At 45.6% G+C, this 17,404-nt stretch overlaps 1 protein-coding gene across 19 annotated transcripts in view; it reads right to left on the bottom strand.

Annotated features, from left to right (window-relative positions):
- Positions 1-17,404, bottom strand: part of LOC102934171 (LIM domain containing preferred translocation partner in lipoma) — a 517,248-nt gene that overhangs the window by 79,416 nt on the left and 420,428 nt on the right. The gene's annotated exons all lie outside the window — the stretch shown is intronic.

The following is a 17,404-nucleotide window of genomic DNA, read 5'->3' on the forward strand; positions in this document are numbered from 1 at the left end:
GAAAACACTGGCCACCTCTGGCCCTGGTTTTGACCAAAGCTGAATACCTGTAGCCCCTGGGAAGTCAATGGAGACTGCACGAGCTGAATATCATTCAGCCTATGGCCTGTTTTTTGCTGAAACCTCTAGGGCACAATCAGCCTCTGAGAAGAAAAAACACAATCCACGTGACAGATAATGCACTCTCCCCCATTATGGCTGCAAAGAATGAAGGTATATTTTCCTGCAGGCCAATCACACAACACCACTGTTAATTGTGAACACATCTGTGGCTAGATTCACCTCAAATTAAAGACCCCATGTTTCCTTTCTCACTATTTCCCCTCTGCCTGCAGCAGACTAGTTAACGTCTGTACCTGAGACCAAGTAGCATTACTTGCCATGAAAGGCTAGGCACACAGAACTCGGGAGAACAAACAGATTGCACACGATTACAAAAATAACCTATGAGGAAAATAGTGGGTGGCATATTACAATGGCAACCCAGAGCAATGTGACCCAGTTGCTTCCGACAGAGGCAAAGACACAGACAGCCCTTTAAAGGCAGCTTAAAGACAAATGACAAAATTAACATTCAGCTTCACCAAGATGGGTCCTTGCAGCGTCACCATTTTCTTTCCCCCCTTCTAGCTTTCTTTTCCCCAGCGCTGATGAAATGGGTTGTATTGGCAGCCACTCCTGGAGTTCTCCAATGCACATGGCAGATGCAGCACCAGCAGGGCATGCTTCCCCCATGGTGCCCCAACCAGTGGGCCTCAGGGACAGGTTTTAGGGGGAGTTCAATCTGTGTCGGCTGAGAGTTCTCTGAGGAGCTGCCAGGAGCGGGTGCCACCTCGGCTGATAGTTTCATAGTGGAAACTGGTGGACAGCAATAGCCCCAGACTTTTCTTCTGTAACTTTCCTAACTGAACCCAAGTCGGGTTTCAGTTACATAAAACTTCGGAGTATCATGACCTGGGTCCAGGGAGGTGGAGGGAAGCCCCAGTTGAGCCTCATCCCCTGTCCCTACTACTGCTGGGAGAGCTCTCCTGGAAGCTGCTGCTTTCTCACCTCCCCCATAACCTGACACGACTGAGGGAGAAGCCCACTTGGGTCCCTGTGCGCCTCTTCCTCAGTTACGGGAAGTCTCTTCCTTTGGTCAGTGTGAGTGGGAGGAATGCTAGAACACAACCGTAACCAATCACCACGATGAAACGACCCAACGCTCGGTCCTTCTTTTAAATAGGATCTATTGTTGTCTAGAACACACCCGAGCAGTTCTAGCATGGTAAGGGAGGGGGGGCATAGCACCCTTCTGCCATGAAGCCAGCATGACCTTGTGCTCTTGGACCAATATCTCTGCGCTTCCATTCCCCATCTGTAAAATGGAGCTAACACATTTGTCTGTCTTATCTATTTAGATGGTAAGTTCTTTGGGGGCAGTGAGAGTCTCCCATTGTGGGTACAGCACTCAGCCAAAACCTATAAAGAGCAGTAATAATAATGAGTAGAAAACACATGGACCTTCACCCACAAAAGGCTTTAAATTCATGCATTCAAAGAAATGCCGATAGACTGTAGAGTATACCACAGTTAATGAAAACAAGGTCACATCCCCTGATGCTTATTGATTACACTTAAATTTCCCTCGATCAACCCAATGTCCTTCCTGGTTTTCATTGCTGCTGGGATACAAACGAGAAGAAATAGAATACATTGCCTTTACCAAAGTGTATTACAGTATTTTTCATATGTAAATACATTGCACCAAATATCAAGCTAAAAGCTCCCCTGGCATTCTCAAGACCCTGGTATATTCCCCAGTGCTATTTTTCTAATCATCTCTGCTTAGGAGTTCTCCAGCAAGTGTGTTTTAGGAATTCATGACACATCTTCCTTTTGGACAGTTTTGAATCGGCTGGCAATGGATGTGGAAAAATCATTATTCCTAATGAAGAAATATTGACGCGAAAACAGCATTTCGAGGGCAACGTTGACCATAAGTCAACAAAATAACAAGGTTCCTCCCCCCCTTCTCCAATGACTTTCATCCAAGGGTTTTCAAGCACTCCACAAACACCTGTTAATCCTCACAGCCCCATGCAAGGTAGGCATAGTTACCCCCAATAGAATTAGAGAAACGGGGCACAGAGAGACGTTGATACTACGACTTAGCTCAACCATATAACACTTCTCAAAGGAAGCAAGCATTACCATGAGCTCTGTTTTGCAGATGGGGAAAACTGAGGTACAGAGAAGGGAAGTGACTTGCCCAAGGTCCCCCAGCACATCGGTGGCATAGCCGAGACTAACACCCAGGCTCCCAAGTCCCAATTTAGCGCTATACCCACTAGGCCACACTGCCTCCCTTAATGAACAGAAGTGAGAGACTTGCACAAGTCCACGCTACTGTGGCAGAGCTTAAAACAAAACCCAGAACTCCTGGAGCTCTGATTAACGTTCTCTGACCATGCACACAACAGGCTCCTTGATTTTGCCTAAGCTGACAGGAGCGGAAGCTTTGCTCTGGAAGAGAGTAAATATTACCATCTGGCTGAGGAAAGGAGGTGCTTGTCCAAAAGGGGTTATGCTAGGGAAGGGTGCCTTGGCCATGACCTCTCCCAAGCTAGTGCCAACGCTTTGGAGGCTGGTGGCATGGGGCTGTAGGCAACTTGCACTGCCATAAACTTCTCCCAGGTAGAATTCCCACCGCAGCAGACCCTGGGGAGGAGCTAACCCAGCTGTGCAGAAGCGTTATCCCTTGGATTCTAGTGAACTCGAGCTCCCAACAAGCCTGGCAGATGGTCAGGTTCATGAATTCGCTCTACTTTTCAACACTGCAGCAGACCTGGGTTCATACCTCAGCCCTGCCTGCGGTTCAACACTACAATTTTTACTCCTGGACTAATTTGGGGCCAAGCCTTTCAGAAGTGACTAGGGATCTGGGGTGCCTGATTTTAGACACCTTAAAAGAGACTATTTGGAGGATTGGTGCTCAGTATTGCTAACCCAACAACAAAAAAACCCAGACACACAGATTCACTAGTCATTTCTCAAAGTCTTGCCCTTGTAATGTGTGTGATAATCCCTAATCCCACTGGAGTTTGTGAGGGATTTGCCATTGGTTTTACAGGAAGCAAATTTTCCAGACAGTTTTAACCTAAGCTGATAGACGATTTACATAAATGCCAGATAGGGTGAATTAAATTATATGATATTCTCCCACACGTCCCTCTACTCCCGCCACCTGTCCTCTTTTGTTTTTTGACGCAGCTTTCGTGGCAGTTACTCACCCCTTAGCATTGAACTCACTGTGCTGGAGCACTGCACTGAATTTTCATTATTTGACAGCTGCAGGTCAGACACATCGGTCGTCTCATGCAATGTTTGGGCGTTAGACAGATTCATCTTAATTCGCTGCTTCGGCACATGTCAACGAACACGCGTCGTTCATAGATGCTTGGTGCTTCGAGGCATGTTTGTAACACTCCATGAATTAAATCAAAAGCTGTGATTTAATTACTGACTACTTTCCTAAGTCCTCTTATTTTATCTCAACTACAGAGCACGCCTCATGCATACGTCTCCGCAATGACTGTTCTGACTACTTCCAGTAACAGCAAAGCTTGCTCATTGTTTTCATCCCCTAACCACAGTACAACCTCGCTATCTCACTTCACTTATCTGCAAACCTGATACGTTTCCAATATGCCTTGGTGGCCTCGGCCCACGCACTGCTAATGATTTATCAGCAAATGCAGGGCAATGGTGAGGCCTTGTCTTACTAAAGTTTTATTGTTGTTTGCAGTGCTGTTGCAGCCATGTTGGCCCCAAGAGATGAGAGAGACAAGGTGGGGAAGAGAATGTCTTTTATTGAACCCACCTCTGTTGGTGAAAGAGAGAAGGTTCAAGCTCCTCAGATCTCTTTCTTCAGGTCTGTGGAGCTCGAAAACTTGTCTGTCTCACCAACAGAAGCTGGCCCAATAAAAGATACCATCACCCACCTTGTCTCTAAGCCTTCCTGATATCTTCTCAGAGACTTTCCCATGCTGCTCACCCACTGTTCCTATTGGAACAACTCAGAAGCATTGGTGGATTAATCCTCACCACACCCTATAAGTGCTACTGCAGATGGGGAGCTGAGGCTCAGATTGGTCAACAACTTGCCCATGGTTACCCAGGGAGTTTGTGGCACAGACAGAAATTGAAGCCAGGTCTTCTGAGGCCCCATCCAGTGCCTTACCCACAGGGCCATCTCCTTCTCCACTGTTACACAGGCCTGCAGTACAAGGTGCTCCAGGAGAGATTTGCCTCAGTGGATACGAACCTGATCACATCTCCCCAGTAGGCACGAGGAATGTGCTTCCTGCCAAACTGTGCTGTCACCCCAGGGTGCCTGGGCAAGCTCTGAGAGGAAGGAGGGCGGGAAGCTGCTCCCTGGCTCCTTTGATTTAATTGAGGCATTATGAGGGAGCAACCCACTGTGCTCCCTGGAACAATAGGATTGCAATAATGCCTCTTATGCCTGGTGAAAAACCCCTGGAACCTAACTCCTCCCTTCCCTATGCTCCCCCGAAAAAGGCTCAAGGGCAGGTTATCCCATTAGTTTTACTTAGCAGAATACAGTGCATTTGCACGGTCCAAAGTAATTTTCCTAAATTGCTGCAACCATGACAGGGCCGAGCTCCAAAGGTCTGGTGAGGACTAGAGCATTCTTAATGTCCACATCTGGGGTTTGATTGAGTCGATTCCCGTCATGAGAGCCACCTGCAAAGTTTGGACCTGGATTTCCCACAAAGCTAGGGGCTATTCTGATCTGAGCTTCTGATGATGACCCAGCACTGACTAGGTACCTGTTGCAACACAGGAGACTTGATTGTTTTCTGGTGCCCGACTGGTTATTTGCTAGTCCCCAGAAACTGGTACCCTGCAATGGGTCTCCCAGCCCAGTGGGGGTCAGTGATGTTCTATAATACTTGACTTAATGCTCACTTTTTGCAGCAGGCTCTGGTTTTTGTTGAATTGTTTCCCTTGGGGGCAGATGTTTTGCCATTTGCAAAGTGGTTGAACTACAGCCTCAGTGTAACATCTTGAGATGGAAAAAAATAATAATAAAGGAAACCTCCTCTGCTGATCGATCATGGACATGCAGAGGATAGAGCAAGACGTACTTTATTTCCTTTAATGCTGATGAATGGTGCCCGATTAGATCAAAGCACTCTACCCACAGAGCAGCCATAGCATGGGGACTGGCAGAACAAGCTTCCCTACGGTGCATTACCAATGTGCCTTCACCCTGGCAAGGCAGGACTACTTCCAGAAGGGATATGAGGGACTGCGGCCACCTGTGACACACTGGTCACTACTGATCTAGCCTGAACTGAAACTGGTGTCCGGGTGATGAAAAAGGAATGGGCATTTTAGATGGGATATACACTGAGCGGATTTTAAAGAGGCTAATATGCTTAATGAAAAAAATTAAAAAGGAAAGATTTGTTTTGTTTGATTTTTTTTTCATGTAATTCTTTGTTTTGCACTGTAAAATTCCAGAATGATTTTTTTTTGTTTGTTTAAATTAGGTTGGAAAAAGCCCACTTTAAAAAAAAATCCCCCGCCCCCACCAGAAACAGAGGAAGGGTGGGGGAAGAAAAGTGAGAGGAAGTGGAGGTGGGGAAAAAAAACACTTCCTCTCACTTTCTACTTCCCCATCTCCCTTTCCCAGTTTGAAAAAAAAAAAGGAGAGAAAGTTTGCTTCAAAGTTTCATTGACAAATGAATATTTTCAACAGAAAGGATTGCTCAGTTGAAAAACAAGCTGCTGCTGCTTAGGGCTTAAGCCGCTGCGTGAAGAATGGAGGGTTTGGTTGCTGACAGTCAACCCCAAACCAACAGCCTGGAATTTTTGGCGAACAAAAAATTGCTTTGGGCTGAACAGAACATTTTGTTTTGACGTGGAGTGGCTTTTAAGAATGATTTTGCATTGAAAACCAAGTAAAATCAAAGGAAATTTCATCACAAAAAGTTATTTTGGCCCCTAAAATCAAAACGTTTAGTTTAGAAAACACTGGAATGAAATGTTCCCACTTTTCTTTGGATTTTTGTTTTGTTCCCCCAGCCCCCCTTGCTGAAACAATTCAGCGAAACTGACACGAATTTGTGAAATGTTACAGGGTTGCGAGATCGGCATTTTCACCCAACAGAAAAGTTTCAGCTGGAAAAAAAAAATCATCTGGCTTTACTCAGAAGGAAATGTTCTTGGGGGCAAGTTATCCCATCAGTGCTATTGGGCAGGTTCTTACGACTTCCACTGAAGCAGCTGGTGCTGGCTGCTGTCAGAGACAGGATACTGATGGACTTTATGTTTGATCCAGACTGTAAATTCCTATGAACGGCTCCGGAACTCCAGTACCAACCACTGAGATGCATCCCTTTGCACTTACATTTTCAACATCATCATTGCGAGACTTAACTCTTGAAACAGAAAGGACACAAACAGAGAAACAAACGTCTGTCTAAAAGGTTTGATTGAAACTCGTGCGGAAAACAAAGGGCAGAGTGTGTGATGGAAATCGGTCTCTCTTCCCCCACCCCTCTGGGGGTGGTAGTGACTTTCTGGGCATTCCCCTGGTCTGCGGGACCTGTTCTGAAATTCTAGACAAGATCTCAGGATCCTCTTTTGGGGAGCCACAAAAATACGTTTCTGGTGGTTTGGTGACGGAAGTCCCAGCCACTGTGCAGGCGGGGGCTGGGTGGGGCTCTGGCTTTCCCATCGGATGCCAAGCACAGCTGTACACAAAAGGTGCTGGCTCAGCGCTCTGACGCGGTAACTCAAGGTGCTTCTGCTTGCTGGTAGAAGCAGTGGTGGGTGGTTCTAGGGCTTGCTACACCCACCCCACTTGTTTGCAGGAGCGGCAATGCAGCACAAAACTCTGAGGCCAAACGAGGTCACCTCCTCCTCAGACATTTCATACTCGATGAATGCTTGCAGCCCTCCCCACCCACTCCTAGAGGCCAAATGTGTAAGGAACTGGAGGGCAACAACCCCAGTCTGCAGGGCTCCGGGTGACAAACACTTCCACTCTACCACCAGGCAACCATGGAAGACCTGCAATTAATGCTCTGTAAACCCGGGGGGCCTAAGCATCACATGAAGTGCCGCTCACAGAAACCCCTTTTGGCAATATCTCCCGTGACCTCTGGTTGGTCCAGGTGCACTATTTAAGCAGGAAGCTGTCTCTGCGACTCGACTGTACCGGGCCTGCTGCTATAACAGATCCCACTGACCCCTGACTCTGACCCTTGGATTGATTCCTGGTCTCTGACTCCAGTTGAGATATCTGACTAGACTCGTGACTCTGGGTCTGTCCTTCGGCTTGACTCCTAGTTTCTGACTCTGGTTCTGACCCCGGGCTTTACCACCAACTCCCAACTACTGCTCCAACTACCAGGCCCTATTCCTGCTCTGACCACTAAACCTGACTCCTGGTCCTACCCGCTTAGGCCAGACTGTCCACATCCCAGTCGTGACAAAAGGTGCCGATTCCCAGCTGCTCTGAGCCCCAAAATACAAGAGTTCCAAATTCAGACAGAAACCCGGACCCCTTAGTGGATGCTCAGCTGAGAACCAAGCCACTGGGCAGGTGAAAAAGAACACATCAGCCTGGCCACAACACGCACTGACACAGATACCAGCTTTTCAGCCCACTGTGGGGAACAGACGGACTTCTACTGTTCACCCAGAAGCGACCTAATGGAAGTTATTCAGAGTTGTTATTATCTGCATTACTGTAGCACCTAGGAGCCTAGTCCTGGACCAGGACCCGTTGTGCTAGGTGCTGTACAAACAACAAGAGCTTATTTGTAATTGTTTCCATGTTGCAAAACCGCCCCTTGCTCTTTCCCTTCCTCCCCAAGCCAATCATTTCATCTCCTCCTGGCAAAGGCTGTCAGCATTCTCCCAGAATCAGACCCAGCCCCCAAAATCACACACTGCTCACTGGAGCACTGCTGAGCCTGAGGGACATGGTTCATTCTCCACCGGCCAGCACTCCAGCTGGTGTTCAGCAGCCTGCTTCCACCTTGCCAGACTCCTGGGCTTGCAAGTGGCAGGAAGCAGAGTGTGCCATGTCCTCTGTTCCGTGGGGAGGTGGAAAAGCCTGGTAACAAGTAGGAGACATGAAACTTTGAGTCAGAGATTCTCGCTCTGCCAATTGCTCCTGTCTGCCAACCTGCCTCATGCCTGCCTGGGGAGGAGCAGTTGAGGAAATGTCGCTAAACAGAAAACAAGGGAGCAAAAGCTGGGAGAAAGGAAGAAGGTGGCAAAGAGAAGAGACTCCAACAGAAGTTTGCTGCTGGGCTGTCAAACCACCAAAGGCTTTCAGGCCTGGGATTGTCGAAGGAGTCTAAGGGTGTTGGATGCACAAGTCCCACTGAATTTCGGTGGGACACCTGACTCCTTTGAACAGGAATCCATGCAGCAATGCCAGGTGTATGATGACTTCTGCCTACACACTGCCCAGGTGTTAAACTGAATCCATTGTGCACCTTTGAGTGCCTGACCTGCACTCTGACACTAACCCATTTCCCCTGGGCCGAACTTCTGTCACTCCAAACTTCTAGCAGCTCTGAACAGCTGCCTTCACTTTTCTTTACACCAGATAGCGGTTTCCTTCTTTCCCACCCAGGCTCGAGGTTCACTATCTGACTACCAGTTAGTGCAAGAACTGAGAGCTTTTTCAACTGCAAAGAGGAGGCTCTTCCCTTCTGAAAGGGGCACACACCACTTGGTTTTACTACTGCAAGGGCCAGAGACACCATCCCTTAAAACCATGACACCATTATGGAGAGAAAGTTCTTTTAAGGTCGTTATTTGATGTTGCTAAAACTGTATCCTCCTCTGAGAGCTGGATTGTTGGTATGAAGGGAGCCTACTCTTACTGGCAGAGGCAGATGGAAAAAATAGTACCAATAACTCTCCAAAGCATTTTAAAAATGGTCTCCCTATAGCACACGCAGCCTATGCAGAGTACATGGTGGAGGAGTGTGGTAGAAAGGCACGAGTTATGGCTTGTTGCAAGTTGTATCCAAAACAGAACATGAAGCACAGTGAGACTCAATTTGGTTTAAATAAAACAATGACTCACATGATCCAAATGGGTTTTGAGGTTCAAAACAGTTTGGTTAAATTTGTCTATTTGTAAATTGTTTTTCCTTTCCACAGTCCTCCTGTGTTTGGCCCTGGCATGGATCAAGAGCACTCGAACACAGCACGTAAGTCAGTTCCTGGGAAGACTCCAATCCAATTTCCAGAACAGAGGGTTGCAGTCGCTTTCGAGTTAGTTTCAGATCTGCATCCAAACTCTGTGATGCTTGACCCGAGCCTGGGGCTCATCTGTCTGGGTTTCATCACTCCAACGCCACTTAAAAGGAAAACCGAACCATTCTTTCCACTACAAGGCACAGATGGGATGAAATAGACTCAAATGCTGACCGCGGTTTGGGAAGATACTTCTCTATCTGAGATATGGCAAAAGCCTCTTCCTACGAATAGTGGCGGGCCAGGCTCCGACCGTTATCAGGGGATATTGCTAGCCGAAAGAGAAGCAAAATCAGAGGACATTTGCTCAAAGAAAACCTGTGAAACTTCTTACATAAGAACATAAGAACGGCCAGACTGGGTCAGACCAAAGGTCCATCCAGCCCAGTATCCTGTCTACCGACAGTGGCCAATGCCAGGTGCCCCAGAGGGAGTGAGCCTAACAGGTAATGATCTAGTGATCTCTCTCCTACCATCCATCTCCACCCTCTGACAAACAGAGGCTAGGGACACCATTCCTTACCCATCCTGGCTATTAGCCATTAATGGATTTACCCTCCATGAATTTATCCAGTTCTGTTTTAAACCCGGTTATAGTCCTAGCCTTCACAACCTCCTCAGGCAAGGAGTTCCACAGGTTGACTGTGCGCTGAGTGAAGACCTTCCTTTTATTTGTTTTAAAGCTGCTACCCATTAATTTCATTACATTCATTACCTTGCAGCACTAACCCCCACACTGTCTGCCTTCTACCCACCCCTAAAGTGTACGCAGGCAGCTAATGGCATCTTGACTCTCAAATGAGCTCATTCTAGATATACTGGACCAAATCACCAGCTCAGGAGATGTAAACTGGTGCAGCTTCACCAAAATCAATGGAGCTACACTCACCAACACACATGAGCTGATGATGCAGCCCAGATTGTGCGCATGACCCAGCTGGGCTGTGCTCCAAGTCATCTGCCCGTGAGATGCTCCTCATCTAGGTTTCAGAGTAGGTTTCCATTCTTCTAGACACATGCAATTGTCCAGGGCCAGAGGCAATTATCTAACATTTCCTGAAGGATCATTTCCCCCTCTATGTCTCAGTGCTGTGATTGTAAAAACCTTGAACTTTTGTCCTCTGTGCAGGGCTGCAGGTAGGTCTCTCCTCCTCTCTTATCCTAAAGGTCACGCTATTGCTTCATGAAATGAGGCAAGCAATAAAAAGATTAATCCATTCCTAGCAATTGTGCAAAAAGCAATTATGCAAAATTGGACAGATCTTAGGCACATTAATTCCCTCTCTCGCGCTCCCCCACCCTACACCCTGCCCCACCCTGGTGGAAGCAGTGTCTGCAATGTAGAGAGAGAGAGAGAGAGAAAGTTGGGAGCTGGAGACTAATTGGCACCCTACAAAATACTGTTGAGGCTCCCTCTAAATCTCTTCCACTTGGTCCTCAGGAACTCAGTTCGGCTCCAGCCTCATCACTTAGGTTCCCTTCTTTGGCATACCGCAAAGCCACACTGAGTTGATCCGACTCAAGTGCACGTGGTGGGTATAGGCCGTACCGCACATCCAAAATTACACAGCAAACCTCTTCCTTGACCTACATTCACACATTACATTGTATATACTTGCATCCGATGAAGTGAGCTATAGCTCACGAAAGCTCATGTTCAAATAAATTGGTTAGTCTCTAAGGTGCCACAAGTCCTCCTTTTCTTTTTGCGAATACAGACTAACACGGCTGTTACTCTGAAACCTATACATTGTATGACGTGTTTTGGGATTGGTGTGGTCACTTTGTAGGAACCAGTCCCAGTACATCATGCACTGTCCATGCACGATCAACTCCTTCCCCCTCATTTTATGTTCCAGGCTCCTCTTATCCATTGTTATCTGGTGCATTGTCAACGGTACCCTGGGTGTTCCCTCTTCTTAGCTAGTACAGACATTCTGTTTCCAGCTTGCTGATCCATTTACCTCCCTAATCCTGTCTCCCAAAAAATAAGGCCTTGCCCACATCCAATTACTCCTGTCAAGCCTGGCCTACAAATACCATTTCTATTTTAAAAGCAAATGCTCTGCTTGGGAAAAGATTTTGGATTGATGGCTCTAGAGAATGAAGTCCTCTGTTTATCCACAGCTCAGGGACAGCATGGGCTGAGTCAGGGCACAGCTCCCTAACACTGTACCACCAGTACGCCTCTATCCCTAGCTCGGGGGACCGTAGGTCACTACCTGTCAATTCAGCTCACAGCTTTTCTGATGGGACTGCCCACAAAGGTGTCAACTACCGTGTAACAACGCCTGTGTGTGGATTGCCTGTGGAGTTCAAACCTAGGACCTCTGGGTCTCAATGCACAAGCGCCTCTCCTGCTTGAACTATCAGACCAGGTCCAGAGGCAGTAGCAGACCCGTAAGACTCTATTTGTGGCCTAGCCGCTACAGGGGGACAAAGCCACACTGAGTTACTGTTCACTGGGGGAGGGACTTTGTGACATTAGGAACAGGACTGAGGCCTTATGGATATGCAGAAATTGCATTGGTTTAACTTAAATCACTTTTTAATCCAGTACAAACCTGTGTGGACAGTTATCCAGTTCCTACTCAATTTAACCTAAGCCTGGTTTAAAGTGAAATAAAGTCATAGAATCATAGAATATCAGGGTTGGAAGGGACCTCAGGAGGTCATCTAGTCCAACCCCCTGCTCAAAGCAGGACCAATCCCCAATTAAATCATTTAAATCATCATCATAAGTCCACACAGCCTCTTGCACGAGTTTAACTAAATCAGTTTAACAATCACGTCGTATGTTAAACTGGTGCAACTTTCCTGTGTACACAAGGCCTGAGAATCCAGAATCCATTTCTGGATACCTCATAGCCACCGGGGGCAAGCAATTTGTCACAAAAATGAAGTGGCCATCCTCTGCTCACACCGAACAGAATGGAAACAGCTATTCTTCCTCCTGTGTTACTTCCTCATGTATCCATGATGATTGTCCCCACCCCTCCAAATGAGGGATATCATGTACAGGGTGCATCAAGCGTTGCATATCCAGAATGTACATGTTAGATTTTATCTTCCTTTTTATTTTATTCTATTCTATGCAAAGAAACTAGACAATATTTCTGAACATAAAAAACAACTCTATATTTAGAAATACAATGTGCATAGAGGAAGAGGTTATGACTGGTTTGGTGCCAGCAGGGGTGTTACTGAATGAGCAGCCACTGGGGAATTACAGACGCACGTAGCACTTGGTGACTGATGTTTTGATCAAGCCCAGGGGTCTACAAGCTATAACCATAAAGACATGGGATGGGATTTGCGAAAGAGCCAAGCTTTGCCCTAACTTGGCTCCCACTGCAGTCGCTGTTAACTCATTTCCCCGCCCCCCACAGCCCTGGGAGTCAGCACCACTGAAGATGGTTCAGATCTAGTAAGGATTTGCAAGGAACTATCAAAAAGGGAGTGAGAGGCAGAGGGTGTCAGCTGATCTCAACTGTTGTGACGGAGTACGGGGAGGAAGGAAATCTCTTAGCAAGTATCAAACCCAGCAGTCACTCTGTGCCTCCCATAAGGAGAAAGATACTGGAAAGAGGACTTAATTTGACCAACCAGACCTTCAGGTGGGTTGTACTGGCTGCATCAGAACCCAGCTCGCCATTGAGCCATGGCAAAGGTAAAAGCTGATTTTTGGAAACAATCATCACATGCAGAAAGGGGAGGCCCATTGGTACTGTGGCTCACTCCCACTCATTCATTAGAGCGCATCAAGGTGAAGGAAGCAGGCTTCCTCTGAACATGGCATTTAGGGGGCAGCAGCTAGAATGAATTACCCTTGCAGGGCATGCAGATGAGGAGGAAATACTGACGTTTCAGCAAACAGCAGGTTTTTAAAGCCAAAAATATAATGCAAAACGATAAAAAAAAACAACCAAGAAACCATCTCCGGTCCTCAAAAATTGCCCTCACATAAACAGCTACAAATCATTTATTCTGTCTGTTCACTCGTGTGTAATCAGAATCAGAACACGTGTTTGCTACAGAACAAGTTATTAACCTCTCAAGGTAGTGTCTGGAACCAGCATTTATGGGGGAAATTGTGTTATAGTGCTGTTTACTGGATGAATGGAACACAGGGCTTGATTCATAAAAATAAGCAAATGGAAGCTCCAGCTTCACAACTAGGTGCGTTGTAGGGATGTGCTAATGCCATTATTGGATCCAGGAGAGAAAATGGTTTAATTGCAAAGTGAATTAAGCCTAGAGCATTTGAGACCATTAGTCCACCAAGTTCAGTAGCCTACCTCTAGCAGTGACCAATATATGATGCTGCAGAAGATGATTCAACCCTCCTCCCACACACTTACATCTATCATCTCTACTGTACATTAATGCACAGTGCAGAGTTGGGTGGAAGGTTTCCTTCCTTATTCCCGGAATGCCTATAAGCATGCCTCTATCATGTACCTAATTGTGCAGTGCTATGCTTGGGGTGGGTGGAATGCCCTTCTTGACTCCCAATGAACCCTCCCCATGAAACATTAAGATCATTGGCTCATGTAAGTAGAGTAGTAATTACTGGCTGTAACATTTGTATGTGCCTGGAGCTTAGGAGAGACACAAATGAAAAAAAAATTCTAATACGAGCAAGCACATTCATAAATTAAGGATATCCATAATGAATCAGACTTGATTTCATGATTTAAATTCACAGTCACCTCAGTCTTATTACTAGTTGAAGTTTGTCTTCTGTTTTCCTTTACTGGACTGGAAAGCTGGCAGATCACAGGGTCTCATGTTTGCCATACACGCTCCAATCAGCCACCACAGGGCGCTCTCGCAGTCAAGAGGGTTGATAAGGTACATCGTGTTTTGCAAGTCAAGAGGAGTTTGTGCTCTTGACTGATGGGCAGCATTCAGAAACCTACAGATGTGTCGAAGTGGGGTTTCATGATCTGAATACCCGTTTGGACCATCAACGGCTAGGCTTTTGAACACCCATCCCGACTTTGCGTCTTAGCCAAGAAAACACTGACTGCAGGCAGGTGTGCTCCATGGATGACATGACGAGCCCCAGTGTGATGCACTGGCAGGCTCGAGAAGAAGAAATGAGAGAGTTCTACCACTTTTGATTCGTTTCATTCTTCTGATGCTCCCCCTCCTTTTTTGCCTCTGACAAGCACTCCATATTGATTATGCTGACGCCAAGAGCAGAGCTGGAATTTTTTCTTGCGCCTCTCAGATGAGAAAGTGGGTTATGATTCATCTCACACAATCTGAGTCAAAGCGATTCCTTTTTAAAAAAACACTTTTTGTACATTTCCGACTGAAAAACGCTGGGGGGAGGACACTCAATAAATGAGAAAGTTCTGTTTATAATGATTCTTTAGTGTATTTCACTCTCAGCTAAAATAGCCTCCCCCCGCTAAACAATGTGACATTCAAAACACCCAGAGAAAACCACAAGCAGAAGACAAAAACACCAATAAAAACAAAAAGACAAATGCTAACAATGAAAAACAGAAGAAACAATCCACACTACACTGCGCACCCCTACCCGTAATGGCATGCTGGCTGTTAGACTGGAAAGTAACTGATTACTACGGTGAATTATCAGTTTTTATAATAGCTGTGTATTATCTAAATTCTGCAGTGTGATAGCATTAGTGGGTACATTATATTAATATCACTTAAGATTACTAAGTTTGATCCTGGAGCACTTTTCTCTCTTTTTTGTTTTCACAGCCATGTTATTAACACCCCAAAATATGGTTATGATTTCAACACCAATAGAGCCTTAAGCACAGTTGCACTATTCTACACCGGAGGAAGTGAAATGTTGTTGATTTTGTCTTCAAATGAGAAGAAGGCTGGTAAATAGCACATTGGGCTCGAAGGATTTCTTTGTTCAGTTCTCAACTCTGCCACAGACTTCCTGTGTGACCTTGGGCAAATCACCTAATCATTATCAATCCTCTAGCCAGCAAGTCCCCCCAATATTTTATTTTCTGGCTCTCCAGTAAGTTTGATAATGGACTTTTATTTAACTGTTTTAAAAAAGAAAGTGTTGCTTTTGTTTGCATCCAGGAGATATTGATTTGGGGGCGGGGGACAGTTTTGTTTTTGAGGGTTGAATCATTCTCTTCATAACTTGCAGACTCTTCAGTGAAGGGACTGTCTTCCTATGTGTTTTCACAGCATCTAGCACATTTTGGCCATTACGACCTGTCACCGTGCCTTTGTGGGTCACAACTGAGAATACCAAATTCAGGACAAACTGCTGAGAAAAAGGGCGGATACACCCCAAAACTGGAGGTTATTCTCCCATGAGATATACCAAACCAGTAACAAAAGTAAAACTTCTGTTTCACCATACTGGCTAACAAGAAGTCATAAAAGCAGTTTCCTTAGGCATTCCACTCCTTGTATCACCCCCAAAACATTAAACTTAGAGATGAGTGGTTCTTTAAAACCAATCTCCTCAAATAAAAGATTCATTTGATCCCAAAGGACCAGCCACACACCCAGGTCAATATACAACTCAGATCTGATCCAATAATCATGCTGATGCCAATCCCTTAGTGTCTAAAATCTAAAGGTTTATTTATAAAAAAGAAAGAAAGTTAGGTGAGAGTTAAAATTGGTTAAAGGAATCAAATACATACAGTAATTGCAAAGTTCTTGGTTTAGGCTTGTAGCAGTGATGGAATAAACTTCTGGCTTAAGTCAAGTCTCTGGCTGCTTCCAAATCATTGGAAGGACCTCAGTCCCTTGGTTAGAATGCTCCCATTAGTATAAATCCATAGTCCAGAGACTGGTGCAGGAGAGAGGCAAAATGGAGATGTTTCCAGGGCCTTTTATGGCTTCTGCCATGTGGAAGGAAACTCATTGTTTCAAACAAAGCCCTCAGCACAGCTAGTGGAAAAATCACAAGTGACAAGATGGGGTTTGGAATCACATGGGCAAGTCACATGTCCATGCATAATTTTGCTTCGTCACAGCAGGAAATCATGACCCATGCCCCAGACAGAACCTTTGCAGGACAGTCCATTCAGTGTAGATGGGCGTCTCCCATGGTCCACTGTCAGTTAAATGTTTCTTGATGAGCCATTTAATTTTAATAGTTCCTCCAAGATGTGCTAGCTAACTGATGTTACCCCAGGAGCAAACATTTGAAATCTAGGTATAGAGCCAATACTCATAACTTCAAATACAAAAATGATACATGCATACAGATAGCATAATCATAACCAGCAAATCATAACCTTTCCATGACATCTTACAGGCCACATTTTATACAAGATTTGTTGCAAATATATAACAGTGTTGCCACAATGATCTATATGGTCATATTTTAATCAGATAACATCACACCACTGCATCAATAATCAATCATCATCCCAGTGTAGGAAGTTTTTAAATGAATATGTTGATCTTTAAATACACAGTAGGGAGGTCACTGCAGGTTGCTGTAACTGTGATGTTGCACTCCATATGATTTTATGAAAATATGGTAATGAGTGTGAATATAATGTAGCTAGAATACGCTTCATGCAAAAGGTCTCTTGCAAGATATCATTACAAAGTTTATAATCTACTGAGTGTGGTCATCCTATCTGTATAAATGTATCATTCTTGTATCTGAAACTAGAAATATGAAATATAACTCTGAGAGGTCTTACTGTAATTATGCGAAGTGTGGGCCATTAAGGGCGGTTTGGAGTCTTGGTGGCTCCCATCAACTAGGACAATTGGTTGTAAATGGTTCTGTTTACTTGCAAGCCTTCCTGTGAGTCAGGCCAGGAAGAATGAAGGCTTGGGGTCTCACAGGATATGTGACCATGTCATGTGGTACTGGAATCCATCTTAAACCTCGTGCTCTTCCATTTAGAAGGAGGGGTGGGGACTCAGAGACAAAAGATTCCCACCTTGTGCCAAAGCTATATAAGGGGGTGGAACTGAACAAAGGAGGCTGCAGTCATGAGAAATCCCCTAGCTACCACCTGAACTGTAACAAGCACTGTACCAGGGGAAACGATTGGGCCCAGACTCGAAAGGAGTCTAGTCTGTGAAAGAAGCTTACTGGAACATCTCTGAGGGTGAGATTTTATTGGTA

Source organism: Chelonia mydas, chromosome 9 (assembly GCF_015237465.2).
Source record: "Chelonia mydas isolate rCheMyd1 chromosome 9, rCheMyd1.pri.v2, whole genome shotgun sequence".
NCBI lineage: Eukaryota > Metazoa > Chordata > Testudines > Cheloniidae > Chelonia > Chelonia mydas.